Below are 19,762 nucleotides of genomic sequence, written 5' to 3'. Positions count from 1 at the left end.
ATAGCTCCATCTCTGCTATTCACCGCAGCTTCTCCTGACGGTTCAGCATGGTTCCATCTCAGGTCATCGAGCACAGACCTAACTGCCTGTGTGGCTCAGCTCTATCTCGGGATGTTTAGCATGACTTCACCTGGCTATCCAATGTGGTTCCATCTCTGGATGTGAATCACAACTCTAATGGGATTTTTTTGTACAGCTCCAACTCTGGTTGTAGAGTGTGGCTTTTCTGGGCTGTTTAGGGTCGTCCGCTCTGAGTGTTGAGCGGAACTCCACCAGATGTGTCGGCATGGCTCCTTAGCTGGATGTAGAACGTCTATCCATGGGACAGTACAGCACAGCATGGCTCCTCTGCTGCTTGTGGTGTGCTTCTCCTCGCTATCTATTGTGCATGTTGTCCTTGGAGAACACAGCTCTGTCGTACAATCCAGTTTCATACTGCTGCACACAGCTTCATTTCTGGCAGTTGGACACAGCCTCTTGTCTGGCTGTTGGGTACAGCCCTTTTTCTTGGTATCACATTCTTTAAGTGAGATGCCTTTCTTGGCTTTAGGGCACATATCCTTGGAAGGTGTACGTCGTCTTCTCTGATGTCTGCCTAAGCTTTGAGCACGTCTTCTCCTTTTCATTTCAGAGAGCACTCCCTTGGCTCTCTACTCTGGTGGCCTGGGCTCGGTTTGTTCGACACCGAGCTTTGGCAAGCTTGGTATGGCAGTGTGGTTCTGTGCAGTGAAGGGTACAGGTCTCTTGTAGACCTGGAAAATAATTTCCATTCATTCCTTCAGAGGGATGCATGGTTCTGTCTGGGGTGGAACTTCTTTGGTTGGGAGGTCCTTACGTGGTTTCTTGGAAATGGTGGTGCTACTTTGGACTATCATTCAGTTCCTTGGTAATTGGCGGACTAATTGACGTAGTGTCTCATAGAAATATAATGACAGATAAAGGCCAAATGGCCCATCCAGTCTGCCCATCCAAAGTATCCACTATCTCCTTCTCTCCATAGATCCCACGTGCCTGTCCCACGCTTTCTTGAATTCATACACAATCTTTGTCTCCACCACCATCACCATTGGGGGCCTATTCCACACATCTACCACCCTGTCTGTAAAAAAATATTTTCTTAGATTAACTGAGCCTGTCATCTTTTAACTTCATCCTATGCCCTCTTATTTCAGAGCTTCCTTTCAAATGAAAGACTCGCTTCATGCGCATTTATGCCATGTAGCTGTTTAAATGTCTCTTATCATATCTTCTCTCTCCTGCCTTTCCTCCAAAGCTTACATATTGAGATCTTTGTCCTCATACATACCTTATGATGAAGACCACTGACCATTTTAGTAGCCTTCTTCTGGACAGACTCCATCCTGTTTATATCTTTTTGAAGGTGTGGTCTCCATAATTGTACACAATATTCTAAATGAGATCTCACCAGAGTCTTATACAGGGGCATCAATACCTCCTTTTACCCACTGGCCATACCTTTCCCTACGCGCACCCTAGCATCCTTCTAGCTTTCACCATCAAATTTTCAACCTGATTGGCCACTTTAAGATCATCACATGCTCCTCTTTCTTGAACAAAAGTTTTTCATTCCCTAAACTCTACCGATTCTAGAGAAGCATTGAAAAGGTCAGCCAGTGGAGCTGCCAAAAGTTCCCTAAGTTTCTTCAGTACTCTTGGATGTACACCGTCTGGCCCTATTGCTTTGTCCACCTTCAGTTTAACTAGCTCCTCACGAATCCAATCCTCTGAAAATCAATTGGGGTCTTCCACACCTCCTTACCCTGCAAATCCTGCAATTGTATGGTTTTAATATGATCTTTAACATTGAACACCATTCCCCCCCTCTTCTTCCTATCCTGTCTTTCCTAAACAAATCGTAGCCTGGTATAATAATATCCTAATCATGGTTCTCGGTGAACCATGTCTCTGTGATAGCCACTAAATCCAACTCGGCCTCTTCCATCACAGCCTCTAGATCCAGAAACTTGTTTCCCATACTTCGAGCTTCCCCCTTTTCCCTTTTTGTGTTGAGGTATTTAGTGATTTACTTATTTCAGGGTGACTAAAGTAGGGAAAATCTGTTATAAATCCTGTGTTTTAGGGTAGCACTGATAGAACCTGCATTTTTTTGTTTAAAATACTGTGTTTTAGGTGGTATAGAGCCTATATTTCTGTCTTACCAGTATTCAGCCATTGTTTTCTGCTGATTAGGTGGAGAAGGGAGGGGTTCTGTTTTACTTCTAAGGTTAATTGCATTATCTTTGGGACAGTGCTGAAACAAGGCTGCCCTGTGAACTTCTAAAAGCTAAGTTACTCACCATTTCATATTATCCCAGGACAAGCAGGCATGATATTCTCACATGTGGGTGACGTCATCTACGGAGCCCCGGCGCGGACAGCTTTTCAAGCAAACTTGATTGAAGTTTCAAGTTTGCACACTGCACCACGCATGTGCATGCCTTCTCGCCCACCAGAGGGCGCATCCCACCTCGTGGTCCTCAGTTCAATTTTTTCCGCGGAGCAAGAAAGCCCTGTGGATCTGAGCTCCAGTGTTTTTGCCTTCTAGCTGCCGCGTTTAGTTTGTTTTCCCATCGAATTAGTTCGCGGTGCTGTTTTTCTTTTTGGTTCTTCAAAAAAAAAAAAAAAAAAGTATTTCGTTTCGTCTGGCTCCGGGGGCTCCCGGAAGCCGTGGCCGCGGGACGTCGGTACGTTCCCGGCCCTCTTCTTTTTCTTCGTGGATGTCCCGTCCTGTTACGGGATTCAAAAAGTGCAGCCGGTGTGAGAGGTTGCTTTCCATCACTGACCCTCACCGGTGGTGCATTGTCTGTCTTGGGCCCGAACATCCGACAGAGTCGTGTGATCGCTGTGCTACCTTCCAAAACAGGGCCCTCCGTCGCCGCAAGGCCAGAATGGCGGAATTGTTCGCCGTCGACGCACCGCCTAAGGCCTCGACGTCGGCCTCGGCTTCGGCCCCGGCCTTGACCTCGGCCTCGGCGTCCTCGGGGACCTCGGCCTCGCCTCGCCCATCCTCCTCGAAGACGTCGTCCGTGAAGCAAGCATCGGGTAAGTCCTCTGTTCCATCCCCTTCAGCAAAGAAGCCATCCTCGAGTCAGGCCAAGGCGGGTGGGTCAACCCCGGCCCCGCATCGGACCTCGACTCCGCACACCCCGAGGGAATACTCGAGACCGAGGTCGCCCTCCAGGGAGTGTGCCCCGGACTCGGAACTCCCCACCTTCGTGGGGATTCCGGCCTTCCAGGATCTCCTCCGAGCTCTGATCTCATCGGAGCTGTCGGGAGCCCTGGAAGTGTTGCAACGTGTTGCGGTTCCGGCGGCCTCGACCTCGGCCGGGGCGCCTTCGGTCTCGGAGGCCCCGGCCTCGGCTCCCTCGACCACGGGAGCCCCGGCCTCGGCGACCTCGGTCTCGGGTACTGGGGCCCCGTTCACCTCGGTCTCGGCCCCGCCCCGGACCTCGACCTCGGGGGAACCCCCTGAGCGGAGTGTAAGGCCCAAAGAAAAGTTGCGCAGAGTGCGCCGTCTTTCCTCCTCTTCCTCCGGGTCTTCCAGGCACGCCTCGCCCTCGACGCGACCTCGGACGGGGCGTCGATCGAGGAAGTCTAAGCGGCCCCGAGGCTCGCCTCGGCGCGACCGTTCCTCGTCGTTCGGGGGCGAGGCGCTGCAGGTGTCGGAGTTGCGCCTCGACAACCCGAGGCTCCTCCGCTCACCTCGTGGGAAGTCTTCCCGGGCCGCCTCGCCGAGGAAACGGGAGAGTGTCCCACGAACCCCGGGGTCCTCACCCAAGGGTTCTGCGAGGAGGACAACTTCCCCTTCCCCCTCGAGGACCCTCGAGAGGGGATCCTGGGACTCGGGATCGGTTAGGGATCCTCATTATTCTCATGAGGCCTCCCCCCTCTCCTCGGTGGGGCGGTCGAGAACCCCGTCCCCCCAGGCTAGGCCGTCCTCGTTTTCATCCTTCGTTCAGGACATGGCCCAAGCCCTGGGGATTGACCTGATGGTAAGTTCTCGGTACTCCAAAGAATTTTTGGAGGAACAGGACCTCCCCACTCCTCCTAGAGAGGTGCCTAGACTCCCTCTCAACAGTGTCCTTTTGCAGACCTGGCTGAAGAACTTGTCAAACCCTCTTACAGTCACGTCTGTACCGTCAAAAATGGAATCGAAGTATAGGACGATCCCTCCTAAAGGGTTTGATAAGGCGCAGCTCTCACACCAGTCTCTTCTGGTGGAGTCTGCTCTAAAAAAATCACAGCCCTCACGGGTTTCTGCGGCGGTTCCACCAGGCAGGGAGGGGCGGACCCTGGACAAGTTTGGCCGTCGCCTCTATTCAAATTCCCTGATGGCCACCAGGGTTCTAAATTACGCCTTCACCTTTTCCTCCTATTTGCGTGGTATGGTGAAGGACCTCCCTCAATATCGAAACTCGTTACCGGACTCCCAAAGAGCAGGATTCGATAAGTTTATGTCCAACCTGTCCCAATTGCGGTTGTACCTATTCCATGCAGTGTACGACGCCTTTGAGCTGGTTTCGAGGGTGTCGGCCCTCGCAGTGGCCATGCGCCGCTTGGCCTGGCTTCGCACCCTCGACATGGACCCAAACCTGCAGGAACGCCTTGCAGACTTGCCTTGTGTGGGGTCCGAGTTATTTGACGAGTCATTGGATGCGGCGACAAAGCGCTTGTCGGAGCAGGAGCGCTCTCTAGCATCCCTGGTCCGCCCCAAACCTAGGCCCCCGCCGCAGAAACCCTTTCGGCCTCCGCCGCGCCGATACCCTCAGAAGTCGACCCCGGCTTTCTCGAGACCGCCTCCGAGACGTCCGTCTCAGCGAGGCAGAGGGGGACAAACCCAAGCCCCGGCGCAGGGCCCTTCTAAGCCCGCGCCTTCCTTTTGACGGGCTGAGCGGACGGGGCGGGTTCCCCTCCGCACTTTCACAGGAACCCCTTCCTATCGGGGGCCGTCTTCGGTCCTTCCTGGAGGCATGGACCGGGATTACCTCAGACGCTTGGGTGCTCCGGATCGTCTCCGAGGGCTACTCGCTCAACTTTGTGTCCTCGCCGCCGGACAGTCCCCCAAGTTTAGTCCCCTGCAATCGTTCGCAGCTACCGACCCTTATAACCGAAGCAAAAGCACTCTTGAAGCTTCGGGCGGTCGAGCCGGTCCCCAAGGACCAGTGGGGTACGGGGTTTTACTCCCACTACTTTTTAGTTCCAAAAAAGACCGGGGACCTGCGCCCCATACTGGACCTCAGGAAGCTCAACAAATTCCTGGCCCGGGAGAAGTTTCGAATGCTATCTCTCCCGGTTTTGTATCCCCTCTTGGAGGAAGGGGACTGGATGTGCTCCCTCGACCTGAAGGAAGCATACACCCATGTTCCGGTGCACCCCGCCTGCCGAAGATTCTTACGATTCCAGGTGGGGGACCTCCACCTCCAGTACAGGGTACTGCCCTTCGGCCTGGCCGCGTCCCCACGAGTATTCACGAAGTGCATGGTGGTGGTTGCGGCAGCCCTGAGGTCACGTGGACTCCATGTGTTCCCTTACCTGGACGATTGGCTCATCAAAGCCCCGACCAGGGAGGGGGTTATCTCAGCGACCCGACAGTCTATTGCCTTCCTGCAAACTCTCGGGTTCGAGATAAACTTTCCAAAGTCTCAGTTGAGGCCGTCTCAGTCTCTTCAATTCATAGGTGCGGTGCTGGACACGGTGCGCCTGCGCTCCTACCTGCCGACCCAGCGGTTGGAAGCCTTGGTACGGATGAGCCGCCAGGTCTCCCAACTATCGAGGGTGTCGGCCAAGCACATGATGATGCTGCTGGGCCATATGGCCTCGACGGTACATGTCACGCCGTTTGCGAGGCTACATCTGAGGATCCCTCAGTGGACCCTCGCGTCCCAGTGGCGTCAGGAGTGCGACCCGGTGTCTCGCCTCATTTCGGTGACTCCGCTTTTGCGGAAATCGCTGCGTTGGTGGACAGACTCTTCAAATCTGTCCATGGGGCTACTGTTCCGCACTCCGCCTTTCCGCAAGGTCCTGACCACGGACTCCTCGGAGTACGCGTGGGGAGCCCATCTCGACGGTCTTCGCACGCAGGGCCTGTGGTCGGCAGAAGACCGTCGCTGTCATATCAACGTGCTGGAGCTGCGGGCCATCTTCCTAGCACTTCGAACCTTCGTTCACATATTGCAGGACAAGGTAGTCCTCGTCCGCACGGACAACCAGGTGGCAATGTACTATGTGAACAAGCAGGGGGGAACGGGGTCTTGGCCCCTCTGTTCCGAGGCTCTCCGCCTGTGGGAGTGGGCGGCCTCCCGGAACATCTTCCTCCGGGCGGTCTACATCCAAGGAGAACGGAATTGCTTGGCGGACAAACTCAGTCGACTTCTGCAACCGCACGAGTGGAGCCTACACTCAGCAGTTCTGCGCGAGGTTTTCGCTCGCTGGGGAACGCCACAGGTGGATCTGTTTGCCTCTCCGGAGACACACAAACTACCACTATATTGTTCTCGGATGTACTCACGGGACCGTCTAGAAGCAGATGCCTTCCTACTAGACTGGGAAGGGAGGTTCCTGTATGCATTCCCTCCGTTTCCTCTGATCATGCGAACGTTGGTACACCTAAAATCGTCCACGGCCACGATGATTCTCATAGCACCTCGGTGGCCGCGTCAGCACTGGTTCTCCCTGCTGCTCCAGCTCAGCGCCAGGGAGCCTCTTCCCCTGCCTGTATCTCCCTCTCTGCTGTCTCAGAGTCAAGGATCCATGTTACATCCCAATCTGCAGTCATTGCACCTGACAGCTTGGTTTCTTGTTCCCTGACTCCTCCGGACCTGTCTCAATCGGTGAGGGAGGTGTTGGAAGCCTCCCGCAAGATCTCGACGAGGCTTTGCTATGCGCAGAAATGGACCAGGTTTTCCACCTGGTGTTCGTCTTTTCACCTGGATCCGATATCAGTCCCGGTATCCTCGGTTTTGGACTATTTATTCCATTTGTCGCGCTCTGGCTTGAAAACCACTTCGGTGCGGGTTCATCTCAGTGCGATTTCTACTTTCCACCAACCTCTGGATGGACGCCCTCTGTCACTCCATCCCTTGGTGACACGCTTCATGAAAGGGTTACTCAGGGTTTGTCCCCCTCTTAAGCCCCCGTCGGTCGTGTGGAATTTGAATGTGGTCCTGGCTCAACTGATGAAACCCCCTTTTGAGCCACTCAACAAGTCCCTCTTGAAATTTCTGACTTGGAAGGTGGTGTTTCTGATCGCCCTCACCTCCGCCAGGCGGATTGGGGAGTTGCAAGCCTTGGTTGCGGACCCTCCTTTCACTGTCTTCCATCATGACAAGGTGGTTCTCCGCACCCATCCTAAGTTTGTACCTAAAGTTGTTTCTGATTTCCACCTCAATCAGTCCATTGTCCTTCCTGTGTTCTTTCCTAAGCCCCACTCCCATCCTGGCGAGACGGCGCTTCACACGCTTGACTGTAAGAGGGCGTTGGCATTTTATCTTCAACGCACCAGGTCTCATCGGAAGGTTCCTCAATTGTTCTTGTCCTTCGATCCCAATCGATTAGGGCATCCAGTCTCCAAGCGCACTCTGTCTAACTGGTTGGCCGCTTGCATTTCCTTTTGCTACGCTCAGGCTGGCCTTCCTCCCCCGGGTCGAGTCACGGGGCACAAGGTCCGAGCAATGGCAGCTTCGATAGCCTTTCTCCGATCCACTCCGATGGAGGACATATGTAAGGCTGCCACTTGGTCTTCGGTTCATACATTCACCTCTCATTACTGTCTGGACACTCTATCCAGGAGTGACGGCCGGTTTGGCCAGTCAGTTTTGCAAAATCTGTTTTCCTAAATTGCCATCCTCCCACCTGCCCTACTTTGGTTAGCTTGGAGGTCACCCACATGTGAGAATATCATGCCTGCTTGTCCTGGGATAAAGCACAGTTACTTACCGTAACAGGTGTTATCCAGGGACAGCAGGCATATATTCTCACAACCCGCCCGCCTCCCCGGGGATGGCTTCCTTGCTAGTTATGGAACTGAGGACCACGAGGTGGGATGCGCCCTCTGGTGGGCGAGAAGGCATGCACATGCGTGGTGCAGTGTGCAAACTTGAAACTTCAATCAAGTTTGCTTGAAAAGCTGTCCGCGCCGGGGCTCCGTAGATGACGTCACCCACATGTGAGAATATATGCCTGCTGTCCCTGGATAACACCTGTTACGGTAAGTAACTGTGCTTTCTGCTCTTTTCACTGGTTTTCAGCATTATATCTGCTTAATTTCTCTTCTCCTCCCTGTTTCTTACTAAAAAAAATATAAAAAAGCACAAAAAAATCCTTCTCTTTCCTCTGTTAAATCTTATTTCCTCTTCCTGCAGTTTTGTTTAAAATACTGTGTTTTAGGTGGTATAGAGCTGATATTTCTGGTGCCTGTGGCTCAGGGTGACTAAAGTAGGGAAAATCTGTTATAAATCCTGTGTTTTAGGGTAGCACTGATAGAACCTTCATTTTTTTGTTTAAAATACTGTGTTTTAGGTGGTATAGAGCCTATATTTCTGGTGCCTGTGGCTCAGGGTGACTAAAGTAGGGAAAATCTGTTATAAATCCTGTGTTTTAGGGTAGCACTGATAGAACCTGCAGTTTTGTTTAAAATACTGTGTTTTAGGTGGTATAGAGCATATATTTCTGGTGCCTGTGGCTCAGGGTGACTAAAGTAGGGAAAATCTGTTATAAATCCTGTGTTTTAGGGTAGCACTGATAGAACCTGCATTTTTTTGTTTAAAATACTGTGTTTTAGGTGGTATAGAGCCTATATTTCTGTCTTACCAGTATTCAGCCATTGTTTTCTGCTGATTAGGTGGAGAAGGGAGGGGTTCTGTTTTACTTCTAAGGTTAATTGCATTATCTTTGGGACATTGCTGAAACAAGGCTGCCCTGTGAACTTCTAAAAGCTAAGTTACTCACCATTTCATATTCTGCTCTTTTCACTGGTTTTCAGCATTATATCTGCTTAATTTCTCTTCTCCTCCCTGTTTCTTACTAAAAAAAAATATAAAAAAGCACAAAAAAATCCTTCTCTTTCCTCTGTTAAATCTTATTTCCTCTTCCTGCAGTTTTGTTTAAAATACTGTGTTTTAGGTGGTATAGAGCTGATATTTCTGGTGCCTGTGGCTCAGGGTGACTAAAGTAGGGAAAATCCTGTTATAAATCCTGTGTTTTAGGGTAGCACTGATAGAACCTGCAGTTTTGTTTAAAATACTGTGTTTTAGGTGGTATAGAGCCTATATTTCTGGTGCCTGTGGCTCAGGGTGACTAAAGTAGGGAAAATCTGTTATAAATCCTGTGTTTTAGGGTAGCACTGATAGAACCTGCAGTTTTGTTTAAAATACTGTGTTTTAGGTGGTATAGAGCCTATATTTCTGGTGCCTGTGGGGTGACTAAAGTAGGGAAAATCTGTTATAAATCCTGTGTTTTAGGGTAGCACTGATAGAACCTGCATTTTTTTTTGTTTAAAATACTGTGTTTTAGGTGGTATAGAGCCTATATTTCTGTCTTACCAGTATTCAGCCATTGTTTTCTGCTGATTAGGTGGAGAAGGGAGGGGTTCTGTTTTACTTCTAAGGTTAATTGCATTATCTTTGGGACATTGCTGAAACAAGGCTGCCCTGTGAACTTCTAAAAGCTAAGTTACTCACCATTTCATATTCTGCTCTTTTCACTGGTTTTCAGCATTATATCTGCTTAATTTCTCTTCTCCTCCCTGTTTTTACTAAAAAAAATATAAAAAAGCACAAAAAAATCCTTCTCTTTCCTCTGTTAAATCTTATTTCTTCTTCCTGCAGTTTTGTTTAAAATACTGTGTTTTAGGTGGTATAGAGCCTATATTTCTGCCTTACTAGTAGTCTTACTTATAGTCCCACCAACCCCAGGGACCACTATTCATATATAGAGACCCATATAATCAGGACTTCACAACCAATCAAGATGACCTTTATTCTATGCAATCACTGTGGTGCTTTAATTCCAAGACATACTATTTGGAGGCTTAAGCTTGCCCCATCTGTCTTCAACTTGCCAGTATTAAGGAGGAGCTCTGCAAACTTAAACAGGAATTGAATACAATTAAAGCAGCTTCCATCACTCCACAAAATCATACCAACTTACCACCTCTACCTCAAAGAATTAAACAGCCCAGGAATAAATGGGTCACAGTAGGCTCAGGAAGACTGCGACATGTAACACAGAAACATCCACCTTCACTAATATTACCTCTACAGAATTCCTTCGCTCCACTAGTGCACTGCGATACTCAGGAAAACAGAAGGGAGGTGGGACTGGAACCAATGAAGGAAACTCAAGAGAACAAGAGCACCCTAAGTACAAATAAAAAAGCCAAAAACAGAAAACTATTACTGTTGGGGGATTCCATCATCAGAGGCATTAACCTTGGAACACAGGGCGAGGAGTCCAAAATAGTGAAATGTCTTCCAGGATCCTCAGCTACCAGGAGTTCCAGGCAAATACTGACTATAATTAAGGAAGAAACTAAGGATTTTAACACTGATGTTGTTATCCATCTGGGAACAAATGACCTGGCCAACAACTCCACACTTGCAGCACAGAAAGCTTTTCGGGATCTTGGTGAGGGCGTGAAACCTTTTGTAAAGACTTTAGCTTTTTCTGAAATACTGCCTGCATATGGAAAAGGAGAGCAAAGAATGAAAAACACAGAGGACTTTAATAGATGGCTCAGAGCCTGGTGTCATCAAGAAGGCTTCAGGTACATAGGAGGATGGGGAAATACATGGAAGGACAAGAAGCTATATTGCACTGATGGGCTACATATTACTACAGCAGGAAAAAGAAACCTTGCAGAGAAATTTAGACAATATTTTTCCAGGCATTTAAACTAGAAGGTGGGGGTGGTGTATGTACGAAGGACAATTATAGAGACCACCCCCGGCAAAAGAAAAGATGTGATAGTAGTAAAGGCTGCAACATAAGCAATATCAGCAACTCATTTCTTAGTATTGCAACGGAAAGTGAAACGACACAAAAATCCATACGAAAAAGGAGATTATTGCTGAAAAATAGCTGGAAAGCGATGACCACAAATGCTCGCAGTCTAAGCAACAAAGTTCATGATCTGCAAGCCCTGATATTAGAGGCAGATCTAGATATTGTTGCTATCACAGAGACATGGTTCAGTGAATCACATGGATGGGATGCAAACATACCGGGATATAATCTTTTTAGGAAGGACAGAGATGGTCATAAAGGTGGAGGAGTAGCTCTCTATGTAAAGATCAATATCCAAGCGACCGAAATGCAAGGGACCTGGGGAGAGGAAGAAGCGATATGGATTGCTCTGAAAAGAGAAGATGGAACTTCTATCTACGTGGGTGTAGTCTACAGACCTCCGACTCAATCGCAGCAAATTGATAAGGATCTGATTGTGGATATCCAAAAGTTTGGAAGGAAAGAGGAGGTTCTGCTGTTGGGAGATTTCAACCTGCCGGATGCGGACTGGAATGTTCCGTCTGCGGAATCGGAAAGAAGTAGGGAGATTGTGGATGCCTTTCAAGAGGCTCTGCTCAGACAAATGGTGACGGAACCCACAAGGGAAAAAGCGATATTGGATCTGGTCCTCACAAATGGAGAGAGTATCTCTAATGTTCGAGTGGGTGCTCACCTGGGTAGTAGCGATCATCAAACGGTTTGGTTTGATATAACGGCTAAAGTGGAGAGCGGCCGCACGATACTTAAAGTCCTAGATTTCAAACGTACGGACTTCAATGCAATGGGAAAGTACCTGAAGAAAGAGCTGTTAGGATGGGAGGACATAAGAGAAGTGGAAAGACAGTGGTCTAAGCTGAAAGGAGTGATAAAAATGGCTACGGACCTTTATGTGAAGAAAATCAATAAAAACAAAAGAAAAAGGAAGCCGATATGGTTCTCCAACCTAGTGGCTGAGAAAATAAAGGCGAAAGAGTTGGCGTTCATGAAATATAAAAAAACCCAAGAAGAGGAGAGCAGAAAAGACTACAGGGTGAAACTGAAAGAAGCCAAGAGAGAGATACGTTTGGCGAAGGCACAGGCGGAAGAACAAATGGCTAAAAATGTAAAAAAGGGAGATAAAAATTTTTTCAGATATATTAGTGAAAGGAGGAAGATAAAAAATGGAATTGCTAGGCTAAAAGATGCTGGGAACAAATATGTGGAGAGTGATGAGGAGAAAGCAAATGTGCTAAACAAATACTTCTGTTCTGTGTTCACAGAAGAAAATCCTGGAGAAGGACCGAGATTGTCCGGCAAAGTTACACGAGAAAATGGAGTAGATTCTGCGCCGTTCACGGAGGAGGGTGTTTATGAGCAACTTGAAAAACTGAAGGTGGACAAAGCGATGGGACCAGACGGGATCCATCCCAGGATACTAAGGGAACTCAGAGAGGTTCTGGCGAGTCCTATTAAAGACTTATTCAACAAATCTCTAGAGACGGGAGTGATTCCTGGGGATTGGAGGAGAGCGGATGTGGTCCCTATTCATAAAAGTGGTCACTGGGATGAAGCAGGAAACTACAGGCCAGTGAGCCTCACTTCAGTTGTTGGAAAAATAATGGAAGTGTTGCTGAAAGAAAGGATAGTGTATTTCCTTGAATCTAATGGGTTACAGGATCCGAGGCAACATGGCTTTACAAAAGGTAAATCGTGCCAAACGAACCTGATTGAATTTTTTGATTGGGTGACCAGAGAGCTGGATCGAGGACATATGCTAGATGTAATTTATTTGGATTTCAGCAAAGCCTTTGATACAGTTCCTCGTAGGAGGCTGTTGAACAAACTTGAAGGGCTGAAGTTAGGACCCAAAGTGGTGAACTGGGTCAGAAACTGGCTGTCGGACAGACGCCAGAGGGTGGTGGTTAATGGAAGTCGCTCGAAGGAAGGAAAGGTGACTAGTGGAGTCCCTCAGGGTTCGGTGCTGGGGCCAATCCTGTTCAATATGTATGTAAGTGACATTGCTGAAGGGTTAGAAGGAAAAGTGTGCCTTTTTGCAGATGATACCAAGATTTGTAACAGAGTAGACACCGAAGAGGGAGTGGAAAATATGAAAAAGGATCTGCAAAAGTTAGAGGAATGGTCTAATGCCTGGCAACTAAAATTCAATGCAAAGAAATGCAGAGTAATGCATTTGGGGATTAATAATAGGAAGGAACCGTATATGCTGGGAGGAGAGAAGCTGATATGCACGGACGGGGAGAGGGACCTTGGGGTGATAGTGTCCGAAGATCTAAAGGCGAAAAAACAGTGTGACAAGGCAGTGGCTGCTGCCAGAAGGATTCTGGGCTGTATAAAGAGAGGCGTAGTCAGTAGAAGAAAGAAGGTGTTGATGCCCCTGTACAGGTCATTGGTGAGGCCCCACTTGGAGTATTGTGTTCAGTTTTGGAGACCGTATCTGGCGAAAGACGTAAGAAGACTTGAGGCGGTCCAGAGGAGGGCGACGAAAATGATAGGAGGCTTGCACCAGAAGACATATGAGGAGAGACTGGAAGCCCTGAATATGTATACCCTAGAGGAAAGGAGAGACAGGGGAGATATGATTCAGACGTTCAAATACTTAAAGGGTATTAACGTAGAACAAAATCTTTTCCAGAGAAAGGAAAATGGTAAAACCAGAGGACATAATTTGAGGTTGAGGGGTGGTAGATTCAGGGGCAATGTTAGGAAATTCTACTTTACGGAGAGGGTGGTGGATGCCTGGAATGCGCTCCCGAGAGAGGTGGTGGAGAGTAAAACTGTGACTGAGTTCAAAGAAGCGTGGGATGAACACAGAAGATTTAGAATCAGAAAATAATATTAAAGATTGAACTAGGCCAGTTACTGGGCAGACTTGTACGGTCTGTGTCTGTGTATGGCCGTTTGGAGGAGGATGGGCAGGGGAGGGCTTCAATGGCTGGGAGGGTGTAGATGGGCTGGAGTAAGTCTTAAAAGAGATTTCGGCAGTTGGAACCCAAGCACAGTACCGGGTAAAGCTTTGGATTCTCGCCCAGAAATAGCTAAGAAGAAAAAAAAAAAAAAAAAAAATTTTTAATTGAATCAGGTTGGGCAGACTGGATGGACCATTCGGGTCTTTATCTGCCGTCATCTACTATGTTACTATGTTACTATACTTACCTGAGGCTTTGATCACCTTGCCCCAATGATTCTAGTTTAAAGCCTTCCTCAGCAGATTTGCCAATCTGCTGCTGAGGACATTTCTTCCCTTCTTTGATAGATGCATACCATCCCTGCTTATCAGCCCTTGGAAAATCATCCCATGGTCCAGGAAGCTGAAATGCTATCAATGACACCATCTACATAGTCACACATTCATCTCCACGATGCGAGCTTCTTTGCCATGGTCTTTACCCTCAACAGGGAGGATGGACGATAATACCACCTGTGCACCTGACTGCTTCACCTTCTTTCCCATAACATCTTAGATTTTGGCACCAGGCAGACAGCATACCTCCTGGGACATCATGTCTAGTTTGCAGATGGACACCTCTGTAACCCTCAGAAGGGAATCACCAACCACCATTACCTTACACCTCCTAGTGGTCACAGATCCAGCAAGTGTGGGGATTTTGAGCCTTCCTCTTCTTGGCATACTCTCATCTCCACTTCCAGGGCTGCATACTGGTTCTTTAGTTCAGTGGCAGGTGGAGTGGCAGTATCAATCCTGCAGGGGTCCTGTAATCCTCAGTCCAGCTTTCCTCACTCGGCATGACCTCTTCTTCCCCACTGCTGGAAATCTTTGATGCCTCATGAAGCATTTCATTGATGTACGTCTCATGCTCATGGATGCTTCTCAGTCTTCCACCTCCTCTCTGTTCCTTTACTTCCTTCATGAGGGTTTCAAGCTGAAGACAGCTTGTACATGGAACCACTCCATCTGTTTGGGTAACATTTTCTATCTGCAGAAGCTGTAACCTGAGCAACAGCTTTGGTGACGCAATGTTTCCCAGCAATACTGTGGTTGCAGAAGTACTTGCATCTGATGGAGGAAAGAAGAAAAAGCAGAAAAAAATCCTACCCAAGCAATGCCCTTTTCCTAATTGACTGAAGAGCCTATCAATCAAATGATCAGCCTTAGGATGGATGGAAGCTGGGGAGGCCATAGGCATTGCCAAGGGGAAAAGAGAGGGGTAGGCAGATGGTGAGAACCAGGTGTGCTGCAGCCAGGAGGATACCACTAGCACCCCCAGCTAGCTCATCTCTAATAGTAAGCCTTTTGTTCCCATGCAGAGCCAGAGGAGCCACCCATTGATGAGTAGGGGAGGAATTTCTGATTACAACCTCTGATTAGTGGTAACCTACCATGTGACTACTGTGATTGGTTCTAACATTCAATATCCTTTTCTCCCTCCCATGGTTCTCCCTTTTTGTCTCCAAGTTCTTCTAACACCTCCCTCCCATTCATGTTTACTGATGGTGGCTTTGCATGTTACCAAGGGATGAGTAAAAGGTAGGCAGGGCAAAGGACTGCTATTCTGTGTGGTAAAAGCCCCCGGCTAGGAATTTTGTCCCAGATTCACATAGTTGCAGCACATAATAAAATGTATTGCTACCGTATGTACTCTAATATAAATCGAGGTAACTTCCCCCCCTCAAAAAAAAAAATTTGACTTTAATATAAACCAGGGGGTTAATATTCAAGTGCCTTGCCTTACTCTGCCCTGCCAGGCTCTCTACCCTGTCCCCTCTCCCTCCTGATACCTTGTAGGCCTCCACCAAGCCTATTGTAAGTCGTGGTGGTCCAACATTGGGCTAGGACAGCAGTGATCCCTCCCGCCTCAAGTCCCAGCCAATTATAGGAATTTTTACCTCCCTCCCACCTCCCCCGCTTACCTTTTAGAATCCCTGGTGGTCCAGCGGTGAACCACGGCAGGAGCGACCTTCCTTTGCTGCTGCTCGTGCAGAGCCGCTAACTGATTGGCTGCTGCGCGTTCTCGCGGTCCCATGAGAACTCACGGCAGCCGATCAGCTAGCGGCTTTGCATGAGCAGCAGCAAAGAATGTCACTTCTGCCATGTTTCACCGCTGGACCACTAGGAATTCTAAAGGTACACGGGGGAGAAGGGAGGGAGGTAAAAATTCTTAGAATTGGCTGGGAGAGAAGGTGGGAGGGATTCCTGTTGTCCCGACCCACTGCTGGACCACCAAGGATTTAAAAGGTAAACTGGGATGGGGTAGGGAGGTAAAAGTTAGTAGCCGGACAGGAGATGGAAGGGATCCTTCCTGTCCCTGCCTAGCGCTGGACCACCAGGCAGGTCCGGCAGATGCCTGCAACAGGTTCAAGAAGAGGGGTGGGTCAGCACTGACCCGAATATAAACCGACCCCCCCCCCCCCCCCATTTTTGGGCCTTTTTATATTCTAGTATATACTGTATTAAAGCTGTTTAGTTTTGCCAGCATTATGGCAAAAAAGTACAGCATGTTGCCACTGGAACCAGCATGCCTTAAGCTCTCCAACAGCTCCAAAAGCAAGAGTACGCTTACAAAAACATCAAAGAAGCTCATTCCTGAATGCTACTGCAGGAGTGCCAGCTGCTGCGACACCGGCACTCCACTATTCAACTTTGATGCTTGGGATACCAGCAGTAGGAACACTCATACTGAGGTGCAGGAGAAATAAATATATTCTGTTGGCCTGTTGCATATCTTCTTGTGCTTTGTGACACACAGGTTGAGAATCACTGCTATAGTATAATGCTTGCAGAGGTTTCTGAAGACAGGCATCAGGCCACTGTGGAAAGGGGTTAGACGTTTGTTGGGTGAGGCATCAAAAGAGTTAAATAGAGGGACCATTTAAGATTCCTGTCTGATTGTTGGGCAGCAAATTCATAGAATCACAGACAAGAGTCCTCTGGGCTTATCCAGTGTCTGCCGTCTTCCTCCTCTTTGTGGTACTGCTGATCCTGCTGGATCTTTAGAAAGTGCAGCAATTGAGAATGCTGCAGGAGTGGCAGGACTCAAAGAAGAGGGGGGGCATGTTATAGGAATTCAGTATGACACAAGACAGGTATGCATAGACAGTAGAATTGGGGTGGGCCCCTGAAGCTGTGGCCCCACCAATATTTTGCTCAACACAGCATCGGTAATTACAGAGCTTGACTGGAACTGGACATTTGTTTGGCCCCTTCAACTAAACAAGGACTTCAAATACCATACTGTTTTGAGATATTATCTTTCATTCTGGTGGCACAGGAGCAGACATACCATGGAAATAATTCTGCAATAGTATCAGGAGGAATGCTTGTCATTGATCATCCCCCGAGCTGGTGTTTCATTCATCTGTTGTTATATGTTGGGCTTAAAACAGCTCAGTGCTACTGATGTAGAAAGTGCAGTAATTCAGGAGAGGCTGCTAGAGGGGCCACTCTTTTCTGCCTGCAGGAGCATTGGAACACACGTTTGATTGTTTGGCAAATCTCCAGCCCCACTCAAATCTCTCTAATTGCTGATTCTGTGAGCAAAATATAGGTGGGGCCATAGCCTCAGGAGTTCACCCCTGTCTGCTACTTATGTGTACCTGTCTTGTCGACTGAATTTCCATAATGTGGCCCCCCTCTCCTTTGAATCCTCTTACAGCCTCTCCTGAATTGCTGCGATTTCTAGATCAGTGGCACTGAGCTGTTGTCTTGGGCATGATGTAAAACAGCTGAATGAAAACACCAGCTCAGGGGATAATCAGAGACACGCATCTCGACACTATCACAGGGTGTGCAGAATTATTTCCATGGTATCTCTGCTCCCATGCCTCCAGGATGAAAGATAACTCTCAGTGTTTGTCTTTATTTGCTGTGTCTGGGTGGCAGGCTACTTGTTAGCAGAAGGAACACTGATTTATTTTTTTTTTTTTTCTCCTCACCCAGCCAAAGGAAGGCTGCATGTTATGAGCACATGTGTTTCAGGTCTTGCTGTGCTTTGTGTTGAACCAGTTTCCAAGTTTTTTAGGAGTGATTTTTGTTTGCTTTCTCCTGTTTCAGGTGCCTTTTAGGATGCTGCTGTTTACCTTTTGTAGAAGGTGAAGGTCAGAAGAGGGACTCGGTGTGAACATGGAACTGTAGTGCTGCTGTCTTGGATTTTCTGAAATCTTCCTGGGAGTGGGACCAGTTCCTGCACCTTGAAAATTGTAAAATATCTTTTTGTGCTTTTGGGCAAAATGGACAAAAACTTCCACACATCTGTAAATGATCACCTGTTTAAATAAATGAATCATTTCTCTCATACTTTGAAGAACTGATGTGTACTTGTTTTATTGTTGTATTCTTGGAATAGAGGGTTTTAAGAATGCACCGAAGGTAATATCACTGGCATTGTCTGAGAGAGGAGAAGGAAATACACACATTCTGCAAAGCACCATCTTTCCCCTGCACAGTGTGCATATTACACATATTACACATGTGAACTCCAGAAGAAGACTCTCATGAAAATTCTGAGATGAGGTTTTGTAGTAAATTCTGAGATTGAGGTGGTTTTCAAGCAACTCTGCTATAGGCATTAGGTAAATGCTCACCTCACATACATAGTGGACATCCTCTATAATAAAACCCTAAGCGCACATGCGCACTTAGGGTTTTCTGATCGCTGCCGCCGTGCTGTGTCCTTCCGTGCCAAATTCCATTTTGGAACACGGAGGCAGGGAACACGCCAGCGACTCTCCCCTCCCGCCCTCTCTCACCAGCCGCTGCCGACGGCGCTGCTCCTCTTCAAAGCAGCCTACTGAGGATCGCGGCCGGCTGAAGCGAACCTCTTAGGCCACTCTGCACCTCAATAGCATGTTCCCTCTGACGTACGCGATCGTGTCAGAGAGAACGTGCTACCAAGGTGCAGAGCTGCCTGCGAGGTTCGCTACAGCGGGCCGCAATCCTCAGTAGGCTGCGTTAAAGAAGATGAAGGCAGACGCAAATGACAAGGAAGCTGCATGTTGGACAGGGGGAGTAGGGAAGAGGGACAAGGGAGCAGGTAAGGAGTTCTGCTGGACACGGGGAGCAGGGAAGAGGTGCTACTGGACACGGGAAGCAGGGAAGGGTGCTGCTGGACACGGGAGATGTAAAACGAAGGGAGAAGGGCTGCTGCTGGACAAGGGGGAGCAGGGAAGGGGTGCTGCTGGACACGGGGCAGGTAAAAGGAAGGAAGAAGGGCTACTGCTGGACAGGGAGAGCAGGCAAGGGGTGATGATGGACAGCTAAGGAAAGAGAGACAGAAAGAAAGACAGACAGAAAGTGGCCAAGGAGAGAAAGAAAGACATACACACACATCTATTCTAGCACCTGTTAATGTAACGGGCTTAAAGACTAGTACTCTATATATCACCACCACACATCCCCTCTTCCACACAAAACTGTGTGCACGCCTGCACAGCATCCCTTATTTCTCAATCTCATATACCCTATACATATATTATTTTTCTGTCTCGTGCCCTTATATATACCATCACTGCCACAACCCACACTGTCTTCCCTATTCATTTACACCCCACCTCTTCACCCAATGCACACACTTTCCCATCCCAAACAAATCCAGCACAAAATACATTGTACCACAACCCATTGTACACAATATTGCCATCTATTGTGCATATATTTCCCTACCAACCTCAAACACACTCTGCTATTTATCTCTCTCAATGTAGAAAGACAGTATACAATTCACACACATCCCACTACTACATACCTCCTCTATACATACTGCTTCCTCAATCTGCATATACACTT

At 48.3% G+C, this 19,762-nt stretch overlaps 1 protein-coding gene across 1 annotated transcript in view; it reads left to right on the top strand.

The window, feature by feature from the left end:
• Positions 1 to 18,284, top strand: part of ETFB (electron transfer flavoprotein subunit beta) — an 85,789-nt gene extending 67,505 nt beyond the window's left edge. Inside the window, exon 7 of the mRNA XM_033914527.1 lies at positions 18,032 to 18,284. The gene's annotated coding sequence lies outside the window, so the exon portion shown is untranslated. The remainder of the gene's footprint in view (positions 1 to 18,031) is intronic.
• Positions 18,285 to 19,762: the final 1,478 nt, after the last annotated feature.

This window comes from Geotrypetes seraphini, chromosome 11, assembly GCF_902459505.1.
Source record: "Geotrypetes seraphini chromosome 11, aGeoSer1.1, whole genome shotgun sequence".
NCBI classification, from domain to species: domain Eukaryota; kingdom Metazoa; phylum Chordata; class Amphibia; order Gymnophiona; family Dermophiidae; genus Geotrypetes; species Geotrypetes seraphini.
This window is presented reverse-complemented; position numbering and strand designations above follow the sequence as displayed.